We start from the raw sequence: 23701 nt of genomic DNA on the forward strand, positions 1-23701 counted from the left end.
AGCATTTTGAAGCTCACTGAAAAGCTCTTGAAATCAGTGACCACTGCATCAAGCCAAGGCCTGGTCATTCCCAGGGCTACTGCAGAGAAAGCTCAGTCCAGCCTGGCTGATGGCTCCCGTCTGGCCACATGTGAGTGGTCTCCAGTGGGTCCTGGCTGCTTTTGCCAGCCCGCCTCTCAGGAGCAGTCCTGTCTCCATGCCCCCTGTCTGCATTGCCCTCCTGAAACCCAGCTTCCCTGATCATTTTGGCAAAGCTCCTTAGCACAGAATTTGTTTTCCCAGCACTAAGAAAGAAGGAGATGAGCAAATCCTACAGGCTTTCCAGCCCTGGGACCCCACATTTCCTGGTCCTTCCCCTTAAATCATAAGATATGCTGCTTCTAGTATCCCAAAGGCTAGACCTCTGGTCTAAATGAGCATACATTCCATGTGCATTGCAGCATTACATTAACCCAAGAAGGATGCAACATGCGCCAAATTCCATGTGGGAGTTACAAATTTATGTTGAAGGGGAAATGGCAATGTCCAGATTCACGTCAATGTACTCAATGTTATTCAAGTCTTGCAAAAGCAGGATTCACCTTTTTATTTTGCAAGGAGACGCTTAACAAAATCACACTTTTTGCTGAAAGTTTATATTGGGTGCATCATTGTTGCATCTCTAAAAACCAGCTCTCATTAACTGAAAATGTGAATGGACAGATGCCCTAATAATAGCTTGATTTGAAGTGTAAAGTGGGTTGAAGTACTCAGCATGCCATCTTCTAATGAAGGTTTTAATGCAAGCCTTCCTGACAATCTCAGTTTTGTAGTGCTTATATAAATGGCTCTGTAGACGTGTGTATATCTTGTTAATTTACTGGGTGAAGGAATGCATTTCCTGGTGATACAAAACAGGATCTGACTACAACTGCAGCCAGGGCCATCTGCTCCTGTGAAAAACATTAGGTGATCACATCAGAAAGCCCCCTCCCCTTTACAGGAATACCTAGCACTCTGGAAATTATTTGCCCCACCAGAAATACAGTTGAGGATCTGTTGTCTTGAATACAATGTTCAATAATCTGTGCGTATACCAAGGCAGCACTTCAACTGCTCGTACCCTAAAGTAACCTCCATTCACCTTGAACACTTAGGGACAGCTCGTGTAAAAGGTCCCGGGACTTCAAGTTCCCTTTGACCTTGTGTCCTCAGGAGACAGTCAGAGGGGCAAAAAGGACTCACAGACTTGGGAGATGTTCTTCATCTCATTCACCTTTAAACACGCCTTTCCCTCCCTCCCCCTCTCAATATTTAAAGGTATCTAGAAGGCTGTTGCAAAGACCATAGCCAAAGCAAGAACTGATTCATGGTTCTTCCCTTGGCCACACTTAGCTGCAGTGACAGGTCTCTCAAACTTCCTGCAAATTAGGTATGAAAAAGTTGCTCTTCATTACATTTGTGCTAATGGAACAACCAACAAGGATGGGGAAAATGGGACAGATGTTGCACCCCGAAGTATTTTCAAGCTCAATTTCTGCTAGGTCAATCCAAGTCCCTTCCAGAAGTCCTATCAGGTTTAACTGACTAATATTCTGGAAGTCCTTTAAGGATACAAGGAGCAAGGTATACCCCATATGGTCATCCCATTAAAGTAACTCAAGAAAAATCAGTGGCAGCTCCACAATGTTTCTCTTGATTAGATCAGGAGGAGAAGTCTGACTGCAGGGTCTTTGATCCATGAACATATCTGTAGTAATTGGAGTCATGGTACTTCCTGTAGCTAGTGCATTTTAAAAGGCCAAAGTCAGTAACCCCTGAGTAATTGGGACTCTTAGTGAGCAAAGGACATGCTTTGAAGCAATGACATTATAGCAACTACATGGGCTGAAATCTAGAGGCGAAAGTTTATAGGAACAAATCAGAACTAGAAATAAAACTTGGGATAAACCATTACAAATTAAGTCTAAAATCCCAGATTTGGTCAGTTTATTGTCCACCAGTAACTTGAGCTCTGGAAGGGGCCCCTGGAGAGGTCACTTCTGACACCCCAAGCTGTGAAGTGAAGCCACACAGCAGCAATGGCACCATTTCTGCCAACAGGAGAGGGGAAAGAGAGTGCTGCTAACCTAAAACCCTCCTCGTGGGGTGAAAGGCTGTTTTTGGTGAATTCTGGGAGGAAGGGGGTAGAAGGGAGCACAGCTTTTCATCACAGCTGCACCAAGTTAATGCACCCTGCCAGTCCGGGATCTCCTCCCTGAGCGTGGTGTTGCACTTCAACCACTCCAAAAAAGCAGTTGCAAGAGCAACCAGGACAAGGCGTACAGCACCAGTGGCTTACCTTCAGCTCACTGCTGGGGGACATGCTGCATACCAGAGCAAGGAAATAATCCAGGTTTTAAAAATCAACCCTCCAAGAGAACAAATGTATCCCCAAGAACATAGTATTATAAAGAAAATAACCATGCACTTCCATTAAGAAATTTAATCAAACCAGCCCAGCAATGCACTACCAATATGAAACAGCATACATTCCCATCCCCAGATCCTGTTTTCCTAAATTTTTGCAGAGTGACGAAATGGTGCCAGAGCTACTTCGATAGATGACAAAAAAAAATCTGGAGTCACCTTTTTTCAAGGATTAATTATTAACTATACTAAGGAGAAATTGCCGCAGCTAATGATTGTTTTATTCCCCCAAGTCCTATTCATAGTGAAGATTATACTGTATGGAAATTTAACTTGTATAATAATAGACACATGCTGTCTCAAAGGGTTCCAATGCACTTTGGAAATAGTACAATATTGGCTCCGATATGGGCCAAACCATGCCCCTTGTGCATCTGCATGGTAGTCACCATGGCTTTACATCACTGTTCAGATGTAGCTATGTCTGAAAATGGTTTGGAGCATTGGCAAATCTACAGGGCAGCATTTCCTACAGAGGACTGTCACTCCGGGGCCTGATGCATTTGGGCCCCACAGCACGCTCTGTTGTGCTGCAGCAGGTGAGCGCACACTTCAACAAGCCATTCCCATCTCTCACCACATGACAACCAACCATTGCTCTGTAGGTAGCTACTCTACAAACCATGATTTAAGGCATATAATTTAAGTTGCACAACATTTCTTCTTCAGGGTCTGCAGTGGAGCTCTTTTTCTTCATCTTATGTATTTCTCACTATGCTGGAAATTTTCAGGCAGAAGGCAGATGCCAGAGGAAAGATCACTGCATGATGTGCAGTGAAAGGAGGATGGAATATTATATATGTAAATAGATATAAACATAAGCACATGATGTAGGAGTAGTTTGCAGATGGATTTCTCCGCAAAGCATTCATTGTGTATAGCTTGTTGGCTGACAACAGATTATTGATCTATTATACTCTGAAGGGATCTTTTTTACTTGCATAGACTGGGACTATGACTATTACTTCTGACTGGGACTAAAAACAATATCAGTTCTCCCCAGCAAATACCGGCTGTGGATAAAAGCAGGGTGGATCATCCTGGGTCTGCTCCTGCACTGGCCTTTCCAGGTGGCTGTCCTTTGCTGTGGCCTTTGCCTCAGCAAACATGTGCCCTAATGGGATTGGTTCAGAGCAGCCCAGACATATTCCTCTTCTTTCCCCTCCTCTTTGCTGATAGATTGACCTGCTGACATTCACCTGTGAAGGAGTCAGCAAAAGACCCCTCATGTTACAAATGACCCCCACATCTTCCATTTCCACCTCCCTGGGTTTTGGCATCAGAGCTGAAAGAACAATGGTGAGATCTGCTTTTACACGTAGAAGGACTGACTAGAGTAAGGTCATTGTTTCCCCTCTTTTCCTTAATAGAAATAGTTTGAAGGTAGTCAAAAAAGCATGTCTGAATAGTTAATATTCATAAGAGGTTTAGTCTTCTTTCAACAACCTTGAATAAATGATAAAGAACGTGATAACACTGTAGTGTCAGCTTATTCTAATGATCAAAGCAGTCCATCATTGGAGCATGAATGTTCTACCTAAGCAAAAAAATTGTTAATCCCTGAAGAAATTTATTACTTAGAAGGAAAATTCACTTAAAATCATCCCATTAACTCTGTAAAAAGAAAGAAGGTGGTTTATATTGTGTCATAGACTTTTTTACAGTCCTGCAGTATATTTAGCTGAAACAGCTTGGGTGAAAACTGGGAATAAACATTAGTTTCTGCAGTTTGAATATCACTGAGGCATTTTACCAGCTGTACAGTGCAGTACGCAGTACACAGTACACCCTGTTCATATTACTCTGCAAGCTTCTTCCCTCTGAAATGACACATAAGCTGGGAAAAGAACTGACCTTTGGTTTGATTTACATAGAGGATTGATCCATCTTCTCCACCTCAAAGCCTTTGTTTTTTGACCTACCAACCCAAACAGATCCTTTTTACGTTAATCAACCCTGATATCTCTCCTCCAGCTCCCCAGTGAAGTCACTACTCATCTTTCTGAGGACAGCAAGCTCTGCAGATTTCTCTCATCTTGGCAAGTCCTTCAAGCTCCACTCCCACCTTAACAAACATTTTAAAGCTCTTCATTGTAGAGAATCCCCTTGCCCAGTGACCCCAAAAAAGCATACACTGTCCTCAGCCTTCCAAGATACACCTCCAAATCTCCTCTTAGAAGCGAGCACCTTACAGTGTTCCAGCTACAGAGGCTTCAAGCTCATTTTTTTGTTCCTACTTCTGTCTATTCAGGGGTGGCATCTCCTTTGGAAATGTCCCATTCCTCTATTTATGATCATGCCTGCAACACCTGGCATCGGAGTCATTTCTCCTTGTATCTCACCTAGATTTCTATTGTCTATAGAGAGGCAGTACACTGGTTTTTTTTTCTGATAGATCATATTTTGTGAAGGAGAAAGCTCCACTGCTGGAAAAGGATGGCAGGAGAATAATGTCTGAGATGGCTGGTACAGATTCCTAATCACTTGCAAAATCAAAAAAAAGGCACAGTTCTGGATTTTAGTCCTCCTTATTTATTGGGACTGAACTGAACCCAATTAATTTTATACAAACTGCAAAATAATCTGAAGATGAGAAATACTTAAAACTCTCTGAGCTAAGTATGGTCCTAGCCAGAAAATTTTTTTAATTAGCAAGTGGATGGATTGATGGATGGATGGATGGATGGATGGATGGATGGATGGATGGATGGATAACATCATGCAAAAAGCTATGAACTTCTGAAAACCTACCTAAACAAAAAAGGCAGATTTCTTTTTGCTCTGATAGCTTTCTAATCCATGTTCCATGCAGCAGAAATCCCAAGTAAAATCCATGCATCCAGAACTTGCTCTTTTGTTCTTGGTATGTAGAGCACTTATAACATAACATGACCCATTCCTACTCATATCAATATAGTACGCTACTGAAGCATTGTGTGAATTAAGGGCAAAATGAAATTTTTCATAGTAGGGATGTACAGAATTTCCATAGTACAGAAGACACAATGTGTGGTTCTTTACCGCTGTTTTTCTAATCTAACCAAGCAGCTGCCATGCTATTAATTTGAACTTACATAGTATCTTCCAGTTGATTTTTATTATGCCTATTGTTACTGATGCTGATCTAACCTCCACTGTGTTTCTCTAGGAAGAAAATACAGAAAGCGAGCAGCTGATACCCATGAGAACAAAGATAAATTACTAGAAATAAATTATCCAGTTTCATGTATCAAAGTTTATTGGAAATAATAGGAAGAACATTTATCAAAAGGTCTGGAGAACATGTGATCCTTGATTGTCAGCCTCTATTCATTTAAAGAAGATTTATCATTCTCAGGGGGATTAATACATTTTTATGGGCACTTGACTAGCTAGTCATTAATCATTGTATATTTTCTAGATCCTAACTAAACCAGAAATTTAAAAAGTAGTAATTAAAACTTTTCAATTATAACCTTATAGGTCTTGATTCATAGGGGCACTTGGGGACATGCCATAGTTTGTTGATTTAATGGGTTTGCTTATCTGCCTGATTGAAGTTAATCACCTTTCTGAAAATCAACTGTACCTTTCAATTTCATTACATAAAAGCAAGCTGGATCCAAAGACTCAGTGAAATCACTAGTTTCTTTTCACTGACTTTAATTGACTCTCTGGTGCTTTCAGTACAGCAAGTGGTGTGGCCACCCATCTCACAGGCTGAGCAGTAGTCCTAGAAAATGAACAGAAAAGGTTGAGAAGGATGGATGATTTCTATATGTGGAGAGGATGAATGACCCAAGGTCTCTCTAGCTTGGAATAGAAATAAGAATATACCTAGAGCTGCATCAGTCCTTATAGGCACTGTTGTTAAAATGCTTCCTAAGCATCCTTCCCTGGCCCTGATTAGAGACAGGATACGGAGCTAGATGGACCTCACTGACCCTTGCTTGTATGTCTGTAGCCAGCCTTCCTGCAGAAATCCACAGGTCTGCTTCTGTACAGACCCAAGAATTAACCAAGAAACTTTCTTCTTTGCAGCAAGCTTCTTGATTGATTTGTATAAATTTTGAAGAACAATGGGAAACAATGCTGTGCTCTTTTATTTAGGTTTTTTATGTATTTTCTGTATTATTTCTCTATCCTTGCAAGTCTTCAAAATGTGAGGGCTATTCCTACCAATGTATGACTTCATTCTGTCATTATCTTCCCTAGTAACCAGAAAAGAAAACAAACTTATTATTATAAACACAATATAAATTATAATCATTGCTGAAATCAAAAAAAGGAAGCTGTTCAGTGCTACACATTAATAAAAGGTGCCTACTATAATTAGTTTGCAGTGTAGAGAAGAAGCAAACATTAGCAAAAAGTACAACAGAGGAGCTCAGAAATGAACAAAAAGACAGAGTGTGTCATGATGCCAAAATCTCTGCAGAAGGGATTTTTCTGGGCAGAAAGACGACAATTGGTGCACTCCTGCATTTTGTCTAGGGATGCCAGCTAAAAGTCAATCCATCTGTTCTTTTTCACTCTTACTGGTATATGAGGAGAACAATGTAGACTTCATTAGAGTCCATCTCTGTTGGAAGATACAGCTAAGAAGCTGTGCACCCAACTAGCGTAAAACCTGATATAAACTTTAGGCTTTCTACAAGCAGTTTTTTCATGTCAAAGCCAACTCCTGGTCAAGCACCTTACAGTTCTCAAAGGTTCATCTGAAATTCTGGATTTCACATGCCTGTGCTTGCAGGCCAAGGCAAATTAGAAGCACTTTATGCAGTTTTTAAAAGCTACTTCCCAGAAAACTTCCGATTGCCCTATTTGCCACACCACATCTGACAGAGATGTATTCCTGAGCCATAAGGTAACAATGTGAAAGGAATTCCTTTCCTTTTGAGAGGTTTTTAAATATTTAATGCCCATGGACTAGATTCTCTGAACCCAAAGTGCTCTGGATCCTGTAAGAAGGAACATATACTGGAAAATCAATGGATTTCAACTTTGTACAAGTAATTGCCTGTATTATTTTCCAGTAATAGATTTTCAAAAATGCTGTTCTCGATGACAGATTCAAGATAAAAAGATGTCAAAATTGCAGAGCTTCTCATGAAGTAGACAACTATTCCCTTTTAGCTCTCTCGAGTGTAGAGTTTATCAAGTCGCAATGCCATTAAAGTTCCTACATTCACTACCATCCTCACACTACTTGGGGCTGATAAGCAGAGCCACTGCAAATAATACACTGGTACCCTAGAATGAGTCACATAAATGCACTGGACTCTTAGAAATCATTTAGTTTCAAGTCAGAAACAAGGGGAGTAGCTTAAATTATGTAAAAGATCTCTCCGATATCTCTCCAGCTAGCCTTCCTTTGGTCCATTTTGAGATTTAGACCCATGTTTAATAAGTATTCAAGCATGTGCTTTACTCTAAGCACAAGTAATAGTGTGGACATCTACTCATGGGCTCAGAGTGATGTTTGTAATTATACCTAATTAATTGAGAAATTTATTCTAGAAGGTCTTGACAAAGACACTGTTTTCAATATATTCCTAAAATTCCTGTGACATCTAAGTCCCCATCTCAATGGGAGGAAGAAGGAACTGCAGGTGACACAAGTATTCTTTGTTTAAAGGGTCTCTCCACGGGGATTTTTTTTAACCCTATAACTCTCCTTTGTGAAGAAAAAAGGCAGATACTATTTTCTGTGTTCTTTAGGGTTTGTGCTTTTCTTTTAGATTCTGCATTTATCACTAACCTTGGGTTAAACAAGAATCATTTCTGCCTATCCAAAGTCCTTGCTGTGACAGTTTTACTGCCTAAGTTCTGTTCCTGTAGACTCTCTCTCTATACTAAGCTGCTGACAGCTACAAGAAAGGAAAAGGCTCAGATTTGCAAAAGCCAGTTATTTAAAATTCTTTACATTCTTTTTCACATAACCCTATTACACTGCTGTCAATTTTTACCAGCCTTTACTATATTTTCGTTCCAAGCAAATGTCATTTTCAAGGAACATATCCAACTGGCAAATGTGGAAAATGAAACACACTGTGCAAAGAACAATGTTAGCAGTGTTATGAGCTTCATATATTTGCATCAACTAGCAATGTGCCACCAGCCATGATGACTTAACCCCCCCCAGATCTGGGTGAACCTTAGGAGCTTTTCCATTCCTGACTTCCCTGCAAAGACCAACAGACAACACATTCTCCATTTGTGCTGGGTCCTTCTGTTATCTGGGCAGAGTTTTCTCCACATGTAAGCAGAGCAACACTGCTCACCTCCTCCCAAAACACTCATCAGATAGGCAGTGATGTCTGATGGTCTAATCCTTCTAGACATTGAGCTCAGAAGGATTTCTGCTGCTAAAGGCAGCCTCTTGAGAGAACACTTGGTATCTTTCACGACCCAGACATACTGCTGCACGACTGCACTGGAATTCACACGATACAGCACTGAGACAGTTCATCACTTGTTGCTATACTCTTGAGCCAGCCATCTCCTATATCTTTGATCGCTCAAAATATTTGGCAGTTCTCCCCCACAGGATGCTAAACAACGAGGCTGCAATGGCACTTAATCACCCAGCTGTGAATCTGGTTTGGCCACAAAGTAGTTCTGCTTCCAGCTCAAGAAGGAAATTTAGAAAGTAATGAAAAAAAGTATTTGTACTTAATGAGAAGCAAAACTGTAACCAGTACTTCTCCAGCTCATAAGAAAGTTATGGTTTTGACTGGAATGACATTTTTTGTCTGCTTTTATCTACACACATTAGGATTCTAGGATCTTTTTTCCCGAGCAAGATCAGTTCTATACTTTATGCCTCTTTAGCTTCATTAATAACATTCATACAGTATTTTCTGCTGTACTATACAAAATCTGACAGCTTCTTCCTGCAGAAATCAGTTAGTCTTTCATATGTTAAGGAGAAGCAGGAGCCATCTTTCAGTGTTTGTAGTAGTTTGCACAACAACTATATTTCCATTTAAGTTATTTCTTTCACTTAAAGCTAAGTACAGATGGAAAAATCCTCCATTTTCTACTTATAACTGATGGTCTGCTGATGTATTTTTGCATTGTTAAAAGTGTTTATTACATACTGTCTCATGTGCAATAAAATATTATGGCATGTGAACTTTTAACACAAACACATACAGAATATAAGTGCACATAGTTAGAAAAGGCGTATTAACAACTCCAATCTGTCCCCTAGGCATTGGGGGTTTTCCTAGTGGTAACCTCCTTCACTGCAGGCTAACCTAAGGGTGCAGGACCCTGGTAAAGCTAAGCCAATCTTATGGCTTATATTGCCTACCGGAAGCTGTGTGCTCTTGGTCCCTCCTGCCCACCGCTCTGGCTCTGGTACACATTTGACCTTATGGCAAGTCAATTTGGGAGCAAAGCTGGCATACAACTAAACCTACTGAGATGAAGCAATCCAGATACTAGGTGATATGCTGTAGACTCTTATAGCTATGGCTGACATGCCATGGACCAAGGTAATCTCCAACGGAGTTTGAATATGGGATATTAATACACAGCCATCTCTTTTGAGATGGATGGCACTTGCTAAAAGCAACATAAAACACTCCTGTAATGTTCCTCCTCCACACAATGGAGCTGCTCACCTTCTTGTTCAGTTCTTCATGAGAGGTGTGGAGTTTAGAGAAAAGGGAATTTGAGAACTCGAATGGTGTGCCACATTCTTCCTTATAGCAGTGATACTACAGCATGCAAACACCTTGAGGAAATGCAGGAGCATCAGCTGTCACAATACATAGAATCATAGAATCATAGAATCGTTTAGGTTGGAAAAGACCTTTAAGATCATCAAGTCCAACCGTTAACCTAACACTACCAAGTCCACTACTAAGCCATGTCCCTAAGCACCACATCTGCACGTCTTTGAAATACCTCCAGGGATGGTGACTCAACCACTTCCCTGGGCAGCCTGTTCCAATGCTTGACAACCCTTTCAGTGAAGAAATTATTCCTAATATCCAATCTAAACCTCCCCTGGTGCAACTTGAGGCTGTTTCCTCTTGTCCCATCACTTGTTACTTGGCAGAAGAGACCAACACCCGCCTCGCTACAACCTCCTTTCAGGTCAATACATGGGGCACCACATCAGGAAAATTATTTGTCTAAAAAATAATTCAGGAAAAAAAATATTCCTGCCAACATAGCAGAGACAGTTCAGGGGCAGGCAAGCTTTCCTCTGCAGATGGAGCCCTGGTCTCTAGGACACAACTTGAGATCCACGTTAAGTCCCTTGGCCTTGCCAGTCCCCTTCCTGTGTTACCAGTATCTTTGCAGATCAGCCTATTCTGTGTAGCAAAATTTTAATGTTTCGTGAAATATTCCTGGGGAAAATGTCATTCTGTGCCCTCTCTACTGAACCTGCTCAATCATTTACACACAACAGCCCCAGTTTCAAAGCAGGATCTTACACATGGCTTAGCCACCAGAGACAGTTGGTTTTTTTTATTTTGAGTTTATTTTGGCCACAGTTTATGTGTGGTTTTGTGTATTGAAAGTTACAACCCTTGGCCAAGACATTTTACCAAATATCTTAAGGATGTGATCCATGCCTTGTTGAATGGTGGCAAAACTCTCACTGACACCATGAAAACAGGATCAAGCATTAATCTTTTACGCAAAGCATAAATGCATTTTTTTCAGCTCCTAAACTGCAAACACCACCCAGGTCTCTGCATTTTTCTGCTGTGTGTTGTTTAATATTTGCCCAATGTTGGGTTTGCTATCACTTGTATTCAAATTCTTTTAAAAAAGGAAAAAAAAGAAAGGGGAGGAGAGGAAAGGACAGGAGGAGGTGGAGGTGCAGCTTTCATGGCTTTTTCAATGATAAGAAAAACCATGAGTTCAACCTGACACTAATAACAATTACTGTAGAAATTATGACCAAAGAGGATGCAGACAAAACCCTGAGTTTTTTTACAAAGAAATTTGGAGGCCAGCATAAGGAATGTCATGGGAAAGAAAGCAGGACAATATAGTGTTAAAGGGAAAAATGGGCCAGATCATATCTAAAGCAAATTAGCCCAAGTTCATTTGACTTCAGTGAAGTTATTACACTTTACCTCAGTTTTGGCCCATCTACTAATTGTTCAACTTATGAATAGCAATGGGATCCGAGAATATTATGTTTAAATGATGTTGTTTACACAAATATTGGCTGCATTTTGAAAGCTAATAACAATCTGAATTCATACCTACCTTATCCAAACTGCTGGCAATTTAACATAAATACTGAATTCTGCCTGGAAACGGAAAAAAAGAGATTAAAAGATTTACATCTTTTTAAAAGTCTCTTGGAATGGCATATAGCAAATATATAGGAAATAGGAATTGAGGCAGGACTGTGAACTCAGCTATAAATCTGGAGTAATTTCAGTAAAATTATTTTAGATTTTCAGCTTAAAGTCTTTCTCTTGACTTTCCAATGTATTAAAAACAAAAGTGGTTTGGTTTTTTTTTTTAGATCTGCAGTTGTGAAAACTTGGGAAATTGAGATGGATAGCAAATAGATGAAAGAAGCTGATTTTTCATTTTAAAACTAATACATTTTATTATAGCTGATGTTCAAATTACTCATCAAATAGTATTTTATTTCCTTTGCTGAATTTTCTTCTGAATTTTTAGTTTAACTAATCAAGCACCAATTGACATTTCCTGGCAAAGGATTGAAACCTTCACGGCATATAAGCAACCCATCCCAGCTGCCTGGGAGTGATATCTGCTCTACAGCATATGGTCCCATCCTGTAGCGGTTACAGTCTTCTCACATCTATGGCTGATGGAGACAGTGAGAAACACCCAAGGAAGCAGAATTTGCCAGTTCAGTAACTTCAAAAAGTTGTGTGAGGACACTTGGAAGAGCAGCAGAGTCAAAGACAGGAAAATACCTACCAAACGGCTGTGGCTGGCAGTGCGCTGAGATTGCCCAACTATGTCATGTACCACACCTCTGTATCATACTGCACTGGAGCAGGAGCTTGATTCCCTTTGACAGTCAAGTTATGGGGTTTCATTCCTGTCCTCTGTGAAATGGGCTTTCCTATCTTCATCCCAGTTTGCAGCATGGCTCTGATTTTCAGCTGAGATAACCACCCATAGTTCTTGCCCACAGTGCTGGCATTGTTGCACAGGGGGTTATGTAAGACCTATGTGTTGTTATCATTCATTAAACACTCCATAAGGTCTCGGCACCATGAGTGTTGCTACCTGGAATTATCTGTGTAATTCCTATCCGGCTGTCATAGGCTTATTTCATCCACCAGAGAGAAATGTGACCCCAGGTATCCCAGGTACGTCTATGACTCTCTGAGGAGTGATGAAAGCTTATGTCAAATGCCACTGAGTATCTCTGTGCAATTGTTCCTGGGTTCTGTAAAGTTCCACAAGGTCAGTGTCTCCTCCTATGGTACTGCCATCCACCTCACCTCTTCAGAGGACCTTTTCCAATAACTTTGTAGAAGCCATTGCACCAGGATGTTTTCTTGGCATAAAGGAAAAAGGAAGTCACTCCCTGATATCCTTTCTTCTTCTCTCTTTCACTGTACTTTGTGGATAGGTCAGGACCCTTCTGTGGCTTTTTAAATGCCAGCTGCTGGGCCTTTAATCAAGCACCTGGCTCTTTTCAAAATGAAAATCATAAAAACAGTTCTTGAACATCTCTTCTGCCTCTTCAAATGGAGTCTTTATGTCCATGAATGCTCTTTCATGGCTTGTTACATTCAGACAGAAGGGAGCATCCCTTCTGGGCAGGCTATGGATGCACAGCGAAACTCAGGGCATGTTTGTGTGATGTCTGGTCACCAATGTTAGTGCTGTGTCAACTCATTTCTGAAAAGAGAGTAAGAGAAAATACCAACCCAGTCCTAAAACATAGCTGTAACCATTCTTTATATGGCACCTTAGGTCAGTACTTGTCCCTTTCATGTGTAAATTGGCAGCATTAGAGCCTGATTCTATGATGACACCAGGAAATTCCCTAAAGTCACTGGTACTCCCTTAGAATAAAATTAGCAGGGAGAGTGAAGGAGGCCTGCAGTATGCTTTGAAAAAGGGAAAGCACAGCTTTGTTTTTATTTGAGCCAGTATAATAATGCACCCCAGCTCAGAAAACACCCCCCACCCTTTTTTAAACAAAAACACAGAAGACCGAGCTTGTGTAGGAATTGCACCTGTTCAGCTGCAGAAACAGCAGGTTGGGTGTCACTCAGTCCACCCAAGCAAGACCAAGAGCAAGAGTCCTTGCTCTCCTCCTCGTGGGGTTATCCTGAAATGTTGGGGGAACATGGATCCTCCTGGCGAGCCCAGCATTCTCTCCAAGAACAAAGGCACCAGAAGCACGTGGCTGACCTTGGCAGGACAGCGGGTTTACTTCTTGCGTTGTTTGTCTTATGCAGGCTGTTTCCAAAGGATTGGATTTAGTGCTGAGATCCAATGTCCTTAGGGTAATTTCTTACTGGAAGGGGAAGTTTATGTGTATTTTGGGAAAATATGTTTTGATTTAGTTTGCTTGTTGTCCCTCCTTCAGGGTCTATTTTTTCCAAGTATTAGAAAAATAAAATGCTGGGTTTCAAAGGGTCCTACAACTGTACCAAACACGATCCAGATGCCAGAAAGAAAACATCCACTTGTATGAAGTGGTCAGCTTTGGTTCACCCAGCCACAACTGCCTCAGCAGCCTTCCCCATAGCTCACTTTGTCCTCTGCAGCAGATGAATAAAATGCCTGTGGGAAATGATTTGTTGATAAGGTAATAGCACTTTGTCCTGCCAAAATATGCTTGACAACACAGAAAGCCACTCTGACCACTGTACTCAGGTTGTTCCTGGTGTTAAAAAAAAGGAGGGAGCAGGAACCTTTAAGCAGAAAGTGGCACAGCAGAGTAGGGCTCACCCCAAGCAGAAAGCAGCCATAACAGTGAAGCAAATGTTATGGACCATTACCCTGGGAGCTGCCTGGCACACTTCTGAGGTCCCTGCCCCGATGTTCCTCTGCAGAGCGATTAAAGAGAGGCAAGTGGGAGTTGATAGCTTTGACCACCTTTAGACACAGCCACAAGCTGCATGTGACAAGCAGAGTGCTTGGGAAGGAGGGAGACGGAGCCACATCCATGTGCCAGGCTGCTCAGCAACTAATTGTGTGCTCTTCATCTAAAAATGTCCCAGAGTTTTTTAATTTCATCCCAAACTTCTGAAAGCCTGGAGTCCTGATACCACGCACCCCGATCATTTTACAGAGATGGATGAAAAGCGAAGTTCACTGTATACAACTTTCTCTGCCTGGCTCTGCAGCTCTCCACCTCCAGCTGCAAGCTCAGCAACACTAAGGCTTCAAGCACGGCAAAGCGCTGTGCTGCAGCTGTGCCCAGCAACATAGGAAAGCACTTCCACTAACTTTTCCTGTCAGTCTCAGCACTTATGCTGCTATTGCTCCCTTCCCCAGGAGAGCAGAGCTCCCACTCAACCTACAAGAGCCACCTGCTTTCCCCTCAGCAAGCTGCCCATCTTCTGTCATGCATCTTCCTTATAGATGAGGTTTGGTCCCCCAGCCCTTGCTCACCCAGGTTGGTTTGCATTGTTAGAATAATGAGCTCCATTTGAGGAGGATCTTCCCTCCAGATGGATCCAAAACATTTCTCAAACTGTTACTTAATTAAGCAAACCAAACTCATCAGGGAAAGCTCTCCTTAACACTGTACAACAAATCCCTTTTGGGTGTTGGGATGTAGATGTTTTACCGTCAGCCCAGCATGAGTGATGAGGGCTCTTGGTAAGGAAACTCAGACTGGGGAGGAAATATCTGAGTGTATCACAGGTACCAAGTCAGATAATTTACGATTTCATCTAAACATGAAGCACCGTAAAAGGGAGGCTGGTTTTTTCCCTCCACTGCTCCCAGGGAGGGGTTCCTCCAGACCCTCACTGAGCTCCTGGAGATGAATGTCCAGGTTCTTGCCTCCATGTTCTGAGACAGAGCAGTCAATGGGGAATAAGTTAAAATAAGTTAGTGTAATGTTTTTCTTGGTTTTCAATTTTTTATGTTCCTTATGGTCTGTCTTTTCCCCAGAGGTTAAAGCCTGGTTCTTAAAGGTCCCTAGACTTCGAGGTGGTGATGGGGGTCAAAACCCCTGAAGATTTTTGACACTACAGTGCTGGAACAAGAAAAGTATCCGCAGAAGAAAAAAATCTCTGGAGATATAAAATACTCTCACTCCATTGGCTTTGGTCATGGCATGTGAGTTATACAAGTGCAGGATGTGTCCTCAGATTCTCTTCTGACTAATTCTTTGACTTTGTTGGTGATGAATAAGGTTTGCTTACCAAACACTGTGCTCTTACCTAATGTAATCACACAGACAAAGCCTGCCTGGATGCATGCCCACATTTGGGAAAGCCATGGAATCCACCAGATGGGAAAACTGGAGGACAGCATAGGTCAAAATGTCCAACTACCTCTCGCGTGGCCGTGTCTCCCACCTCTCCCCATGGGACTGCCACATGGGAAATGCTGGCCAGGAAGACTGGATTGAGGTCCCTCCTACAACATCAAATGCCAGGAGGGCAGCAAGAGTACTGTAAGACAGAGTACAGGGATTAGCTACCCTTATAACACTGAGGAAACCTTCACCCAAACTGTCCCTGCCCCAAAAACCTAGTGTGGAGCTAGGTCAGGAAGAATGATGGGATGTAGCAGTCCTTGTAGATAACCAAGGACTTTCTACCTGTGCCATGAGGTCAAGGACAAGTGGAGGTTGCTGCAATTTCCCTGTCTAGGAGGACGCTACAACACTGACAGTGCCAAACTGAAACAAGGCTCCTTTCATGCCAGGATGGGGCTTTACCAATCATGCTTGTATCTGATTGTGTTCCACTTCACATTTTCCAGGCACACTAAAAAGCTGTGACTAAATAGGTAATTTCAGTGTGGAAATTTCCATTTTAAACTAGCATCCTTCCAAAAAAGAAAAAAACTTTGGAAAATAGACAGCTGCCCAAAGGCTATCTTATTTGCATAATGAGTGCTCCCCATCAAACAGAAAAATTAAAGCCCTTTGAGTTCAGATTTAACATTAGCTACATTCTTGAAAACTGCCCCAGGGTGCAGAAATATGCATAAGTGTTTCTACTCTGGTGCCAGAAGTGATTGTACCTTCAGGAAATGCTTTTTAAACCAGTTTCTGACTCTCACTCAAACTACTTAAATACCTTCTTGCAGTTCCCATGCTGAGTTTTGTTACAGATTCCATCATAAATGCTGAATCCCAAACACCTCTCAAACTACACACTTTGAAAAGCATAGGAAGTCACACAGGGATAAGGGATGCTCATTTCCAATAGGATATGCCACAAACCATAGAGACCTCCTATATCTGATGGTTTTCTAAAGTCCTCTCATTCATATAATAATGGCATTGATCTGCAAAGCTCTTTGATGCCTGGGAGGCTTGAAGAATGGTTAGAAGTCTTGTTTGGGAAGTTTTCTTAAGTTTCTCATTTTTCTACTGTTAAGGTTTGTATAAATGCAAGGAAATTGTCCTTCATGTTTCATTATTGAGAATGCAGCCAGCACTGAGAAGCCACAATAAGACTTTCTCTCTGTTCAGGCAACAGCCCACTAGACAAATTTGAGTCTGTTATTTCTACAGAGTTCCCATTCATATGGAATATTTTCAAATGGTCTCATAATCAGCAAACTTTAGAACAAGACATTACAAAATATGAGGAAAAAATGTGACTCCTGTCTTATTTCCCTGTAGTATTGAATTTCTTTTTAAAGGAAAAAAAAAAAAAAAAGAACACAGAAAAAGACATAGCTTTGTTTTTTACAAGGATTAAAAAGAAAAAGAAAACAGTTAAAAACTAGTGGTTTGACTTGCTATTTACCCAGAATTTTCTAAATTCTGTGTATGAATTTTTAAATTCAAAGTATATCGAGTATGAAGAGAAAGAGAGAATGTTTTCCTATGAAACTTGTTGATGAAAAACGCATGGTCCTCCTCTTCTTACATTGCATCTCTCTCTGAAATGGCACAGAGAAGTCTCAGCCCATGGTGACCACTTCCACCTTTTGCATTGTCAGCTACAAGGAAATCTAACCAGGAAGAGGACTTCGGTTAGGAACAGGGGTATACTCCTCACCTTCCTACAAAACTTCTGATGAAGTAGAAAACAACATATTTTCCTTGGTAAAAAGGAGGGGGCTTGCTTTCTACAAGCTACAAATATGGATCAAATAATGTTTTCTAGTGGTTCTCCATTTTGTCATCAGTAAAATATACACAATTATTTAACAGTAAGCGTGACCTGGGATAAGAACAATCAGCAAAGGGAATTGATGGGCTCTCTGTCTCTTGGTGTCTTCTGGTTAAGACAGGAGCAGATCCAGAAGATCTGCTTTGATGAAGACATGATCTGCTGGACTCCAAACAGGGGTAATCAGAAGAAATTCTGTGGTCAATGTTATAAAGATCTTAAAGGTCCATTTTAATCTTAAAATCTCACTTGACACCCATTGCATTAGCTTGCAACTTGAACTCATGCTCAAGCTCAAGCCCTAGACCTTTGATTCACATGATGGCTCTAATCTGAAACATGCCAAGTACCTCACCCAAAGCTCCCACAAACAGACGAAAGGAATTGGCTTGAACTGAATTTGCCCCATAACTGGGGTACATGGACAGTACAGAGGATTCGGGCATCATGCTGAAGATCATAGCTTAAGAAACCCAGCAGGTAGGAAAATGTTTGCAAAAAATCTCAGTGCCTGCACTTTATGATCAGCTCTCTTAAATAAACAGATCAGATCTAAACAGACTGTATTGTTAATTGCTATTCCTTATCCCCCATATTAAACATTTCTATCACTTGACTGAGGAGCAGACTTACTGTCCTGTGGACTAGCTGGCCAGTCACACCCCATGAGTAAGAACTGAGAAATGGCACAGTTTAAGATCTAGCCACTATTTTGTGTTTATTTCTAGAAGATTATTATATAATTACGTGCAGTGAATAGACATGGAAAACAATCACAGCCTGAGCAGAGAGAATTTCTGTACAGACAAAATGATTCCATTTACAAAGTATATTATTATTGATACCTAATTTAGTCTGTCAGAGTGGCACTATGAGGGACTAAATAAAGCAAAAGCAGAAGAAATGCTTGCACTCAAGAAAAACATGGACAGATTTTACCAACCTGCACATAGCTCATGCCTGTCAGTGTGAAGTGTTTCTGAGGTGGTACATTTTACCTGCTTTAAAGCAGAGTTTGTTCCACTAAGATAGGTCTCAACTTCAAAAAAGCGGATCACTGGCACTCACTAATTGCCCAAACTTGCTTCCTTGACCAAGCTTAACATTTTGAATTTCGAGCCTCCAAACACATTTTTAAAGTTTTCTTCTGCTTTTCATGGTCCCAGAATTCTATATCCCAAATATGATAAATCTCCCATGCCAAGAAGGAAAAAAAAAAACCAACCAAAAAAACACAAACCAACCAAATCACTGGCAGGATGAGGAGAAGGAGGGGAAAGAGAGATAGTGTGGTATTCCCAGCACAACTGTTGGACCAACTAACTGTCGGTTGCTTGTATGAAGTAAAACCCAAAAACTACAAGGGTATTTTGCAGGGCATTCATATTCATAAATTCATTCAGTGTAGGTCTGGGGCAAAGGGAGAAAGGATGCTCTCTGTATTTGCCAGTATGAATGTCCTTTTGTAAACGTTCTTCATAGTGTCTCTCTTACCCTTATCCACACACGCCTACACCACCCAGCCTCCATCCCTCAGTGATGGTGGAGAGAGCAGTCAGCACAGAGCACATCTGCCAGACTTCCCCTCACTGAGCAAAAGCCCAGTGGCCCCTTCACAGGAGCAGTCTTGTATGCAAGGAAGAGGGTACAAGAATTTGAGTACAAAATTAATCAAGAAGCAAAAATTAGTATTTTTCATGCACCTTTGAGCCCTGCCCAAATGCTGATTTTTATCACATGTATTCACATGTTCTGGCAGGACAAACATGTCGGTCTTGACTGGATTGGTCAGGCCATGTTGATGGGCACATAATGCAGAAAGGTACTCCTGCTGCACATCAAGCAGGGAGACTTCTGTGTTGCTGAGGCTGTTATATGCTGAGCACTGGATATTGTGGCAAATTAGGATCTTACTCGCCAAAGGCCATAATCTTGAGGATGCCCGGAAAAGGCCTATTTTAAAATTCACTGAAGCTACAGGATTTCAAGACTGCTGGTTACAGAGGGAGTTCATCTAGTGACTGGGCTTCTGTCCACAAATGCATTTCTGATCATTGTCATGCTTGTCTTCATCGTTTCTGGCTGGAGCCAGTTACTCCTGAATAGCTGTTTAGTGTTCACAGTACATATGCAGAGAATAAGAATTTGCAATTACTCATTCTCAGTGCCTAAAATTACCTCACTTTTGCTGTCAGCAGTTGGGATGTGGAACCTACAAGGCCTCAAAGAAGACAACATGTTTCTGCTTAATGCTTCTGTGGTTCAGTCAGGCAGCAAGCCTGGGAGACAGGACACAAAGCTGCACATCCCAAAATCCACCACTTTGCCACATCAATCAGCTATGTGACATTCAGTGGCAGTTCCCAGCATGGGCTTTGGCCACAGAGCGGTGCAGCAGTGGTGATAGCTCCAGGTGAGAAGAGCAGCTGGACTAAGCTCCGGCAGGGATGGCTCCATCCTCTCCTGTGGGCAGACCACTTGAAAGGAGGAAAACAGGCCATGTGTGGTGGTTCAAGTTAGGGCAGTGACAAAGAGGTTTAGTGTTTGCACAGGAAGGCTTTCAGAACTGAAGTATGAAAGACATTTTAACACAGACAGCTAGGAGCTTAAAGAAGATAGTCAGCCCAACGCTGGCTTTCTTCCTCAGCTCAGCTGCAGAATATTTTTCAAAGTCCACCCCTTTCAAATGGTTCCTGCAGACCCACGTGTTTCCTTCAGCAAGGTAAAGCTGCTCCCCTCTATTGTTTCATTTACAGAGTAGTCCAGAATAATGTTATTCCCTGGACAGTTACTGGATCACATTCCTCTCTGCTGTTTCATGCTAGAGATGCTCCTAGCAGCCTCTTTGGCAGGCTCGATCCATTGCTTAGACCCCATCAACATTGCAGGGGTTGCCCTAATGAGATTATCTTCCTCACTCAGAAAAGCAATTCAGTGAAACCAGCCAGCTCTCGTAGTAGCCAACGGTCTTGAAAAGGCGCTGCAGCCACTCAGCTGTTTATCAGCCACATTGGCTCTGTAAGACATGGCCATGCTTTCCCAGTGCAGCTCTCTCAGTGCAGTACATTTTTACCCAAACCCAAATGATTCCCCACGCTTCTGGCTCAAAGTCCTTTCCAAAGGGGAGGAGAAACTTTGTTTTAAAGCTGGGGAAAACAGAACAGGCTGACGTGAACACACATACATCCAATTTTGCCACTGCTCCTGGTGTCTTGGGGACTTTTGATCCCCTGGGCCTTTCATTTTCGACGTGACATGCTGTCAAAGTCTGAAAATGTGGCAAATGTCCTGAGCAGTTGGGGAGGTCCCTGGAGGTCAGTACTAGAGGTGGGTGTACAATGTATGCATCCAGACAACATGCCTTTGCTTTCTACAATACCAGCCCAGCCCGAAGGGGCAGTAGCTTTTTTCAGAGCAGTCCAGTTTTTGTTCATCTTGAGATGGTTTTCAGAGAGACAGGAGCTGAGCTGTCTTAGAAGAATAGTCAGACACTGGCGTACAATTACACTGTATTACCCTCAGTCAGATAAATCACTTCTGGAGGAAGAAGTTCATAACAATTCCAGACATGCCTAATAGTTCCACTGTGAGTCTCTGGACAAAGCCCGGGACTGGAAACAAAATGAAATCATTACATAAAATTATTTGTACTACTATAGTGCTTGAAAGCCCCAGCTGAAATGAGACCTTACTTTCTAGAGGCTGCTGTGCAGAGCCAGCCAAAGGCGGTTCCTGCCAGAAGTATTTGCCATCTCAACAGAAAGGAGGAGGGCAGGGGGGTACTTGCTCCCTCTCTTCCCACAGGCTAGGGGCCGGAGGAGGTCTGGGGCCAGCCGAGGCTGGTGTGTATGACAGCAGAGAGCAGAGGTTTTGCAACACTGCATAAACCAGGTAGTTTGGTAAGCCTTATTTTTATTGTTGTTATTATTAGATACCTTACCAGAGCCTCCTAAAGCAACGTAAACCAAGATGATTTCCTCAAGCTACGCTCCAAGAGGCATATTACACCCCCCACCAAACTTACTGAATTAAGTGAACTATGCATATTATCTTTGCTTATGGCTTTTAAGGCTCATGCACGCTATTGTAATTGTTTTCATAACACAGATCAATAAGTACAGTTAAAATAGGCCCTGCCTGCCTCAGGGGACAGGCACTAAGAGTAGCTGGGTAACAGCTTTTTCAAGAGATCTTTCTGCCCACTAAACAAAGGGAACTCACCTTAAACTCTCACCTTCTCAGGAAAATCTTATTTGCAACTCAGTCTTTGAATTGGTTTTGAAACAGAAGATGGCAAGAGCTTTCACTTTGAATTAAGGAATCAAGTTAACCGGGCAGGGTTTTGTTAAAAAGTTCTAAATCTTAAAGCATTTTAAATTAATCCACATTTAAAAGCACACACACCCCCCCCCCATCAGTGTTGGCAGGTTTCATGTGTCACTTGGATGCAATCAAAGATCTGCTAGATACTCCACAAAGATCATGCAGGTAAAGTTTGTGTCCACTTCACTGGTGGATGACGTGAAACTCAAAAGATACCAAAGGCCAATAAAATAAATGAAAAAAATCCTCACTTCTTGCTATGTTGAAGAAATTCTTGAGTGTGTTTATTATTTGCTCCAAGACAAAATATGTCATGCTATTTATGCAGCAAACTAGCATATTTCCAAAGACATAAATAAAAGTATCAAGGTGAAACACTGAGGAGTTTATTAGCTTAATTATTAAGATCTCTTTACACTTAACCTAAAGCATACACAGAGCAATTTGTAATCAGCACTTTTTAGGCTCTGAATAATCCATTCCTCAAGCAAGCCTTCCTGCTTCCTTGAAAACATCTTTCATGTCTTCAAACCTTCACTGAAGAAAACCAAATTCATTAAAGCAACTTCTTAGCTATGCTTTTCTCTCTCCCCCTCATTCCATCTTATCTCCTGTTCTCAACTGAGTTAATTAATTTGTAATTGGAGCTACAGAGCCTCCTGCCAGGGCAGGGCTCAGCCCTCAGAGAACATCTCACGCAGATGGGATGCAGCTGGGTAAGGGACCAGCGCGACCAAGGGATGTGACCACCAGCAGAGCTCTTAGCAGCAGCCTGAGATACTCATTCCCCCTTTCCTGGTTACACCGTTTCCTCTGACCAGAGATCTCCTCCCTCCACTGGTATGTCCCCTCCTGACCAGACTGCATTCCCCCATTGCTCTATTTCTCTCTCCCCATCTCATCTCCCATCTTCTCCCATCTCCTTCAGCTCTGCCAATCACTGCAGTACTTGAGTACCTTCTCCCCCTTCACTAGTCAGTTTTTTCTTTCTTTCTCCTTTTCCCTTTTCCCCTTTTCTTTGTTGGCTTTCTCTCTTTTCAGCATAACCTACCTTGAAAAAATATTTCTGCTGCTAACTAGCATTTGTGAGATGTGCTGTGCTTATTCAAGCCTTGCACAGGCATTACCCATTCTCTTAATCATGTTGCTGGCTGGCTGCAATACATCATCTTAAACCAAACTAGCAGTACGCAGTGCACCTAAAGATATCTTGTGGAGAGTAAACGAACCTACAGTTTCTTGCAATGACCATGCAAGTGAGACACCTTCTGGCAAGGGTAACATGAAACACAGAGACAGCTTGCAAATAGTACCCTTTTTTTAAGTAATCCATGAAAACATTCCCAATACAGACATGAGTAGGATCAGAGAAGCAAAATTCATGTTCAGATATAAATCCTGAAAATCTGTGCCATTTTCACAGACTTAGCTTACATCATAGCATAGGCACTTCAGCTTCTTTCACCAGCTGCCTGTTCAAATGACACTCCTCTCTTTTTCTGGACTGGAAGGCTTTAGGGGTCATCTCATAGTAGTTCCTTAAATTTTCCTCCAATTCAAAAGGTAAAGAACATGTTAAATATCAGTAACACTCACCTGAGAGCTTTCAGGATGGCTACAACACCATCTGGCACAACAAGATGCTCTGTGACCGCTCCTAT

The sequence above is a fragment of the Pygoscelis adeliae genome, unplaced genomic scaffold (genome assembly GCF_000699105.1).
Source record: "Pygoscelis adeliae isolate BGI_AS28 unplaced genomic scaffold, ASM69910v1 Scaffold4, whole genome shotgun sequence".
NCBI classification, from domain to species: Eukaryota; Metazoa; Chordata; class Aves; order Sphenisciformes; family Spheniscidae; genus Pygoscelis; species Pygoscelis adeliae.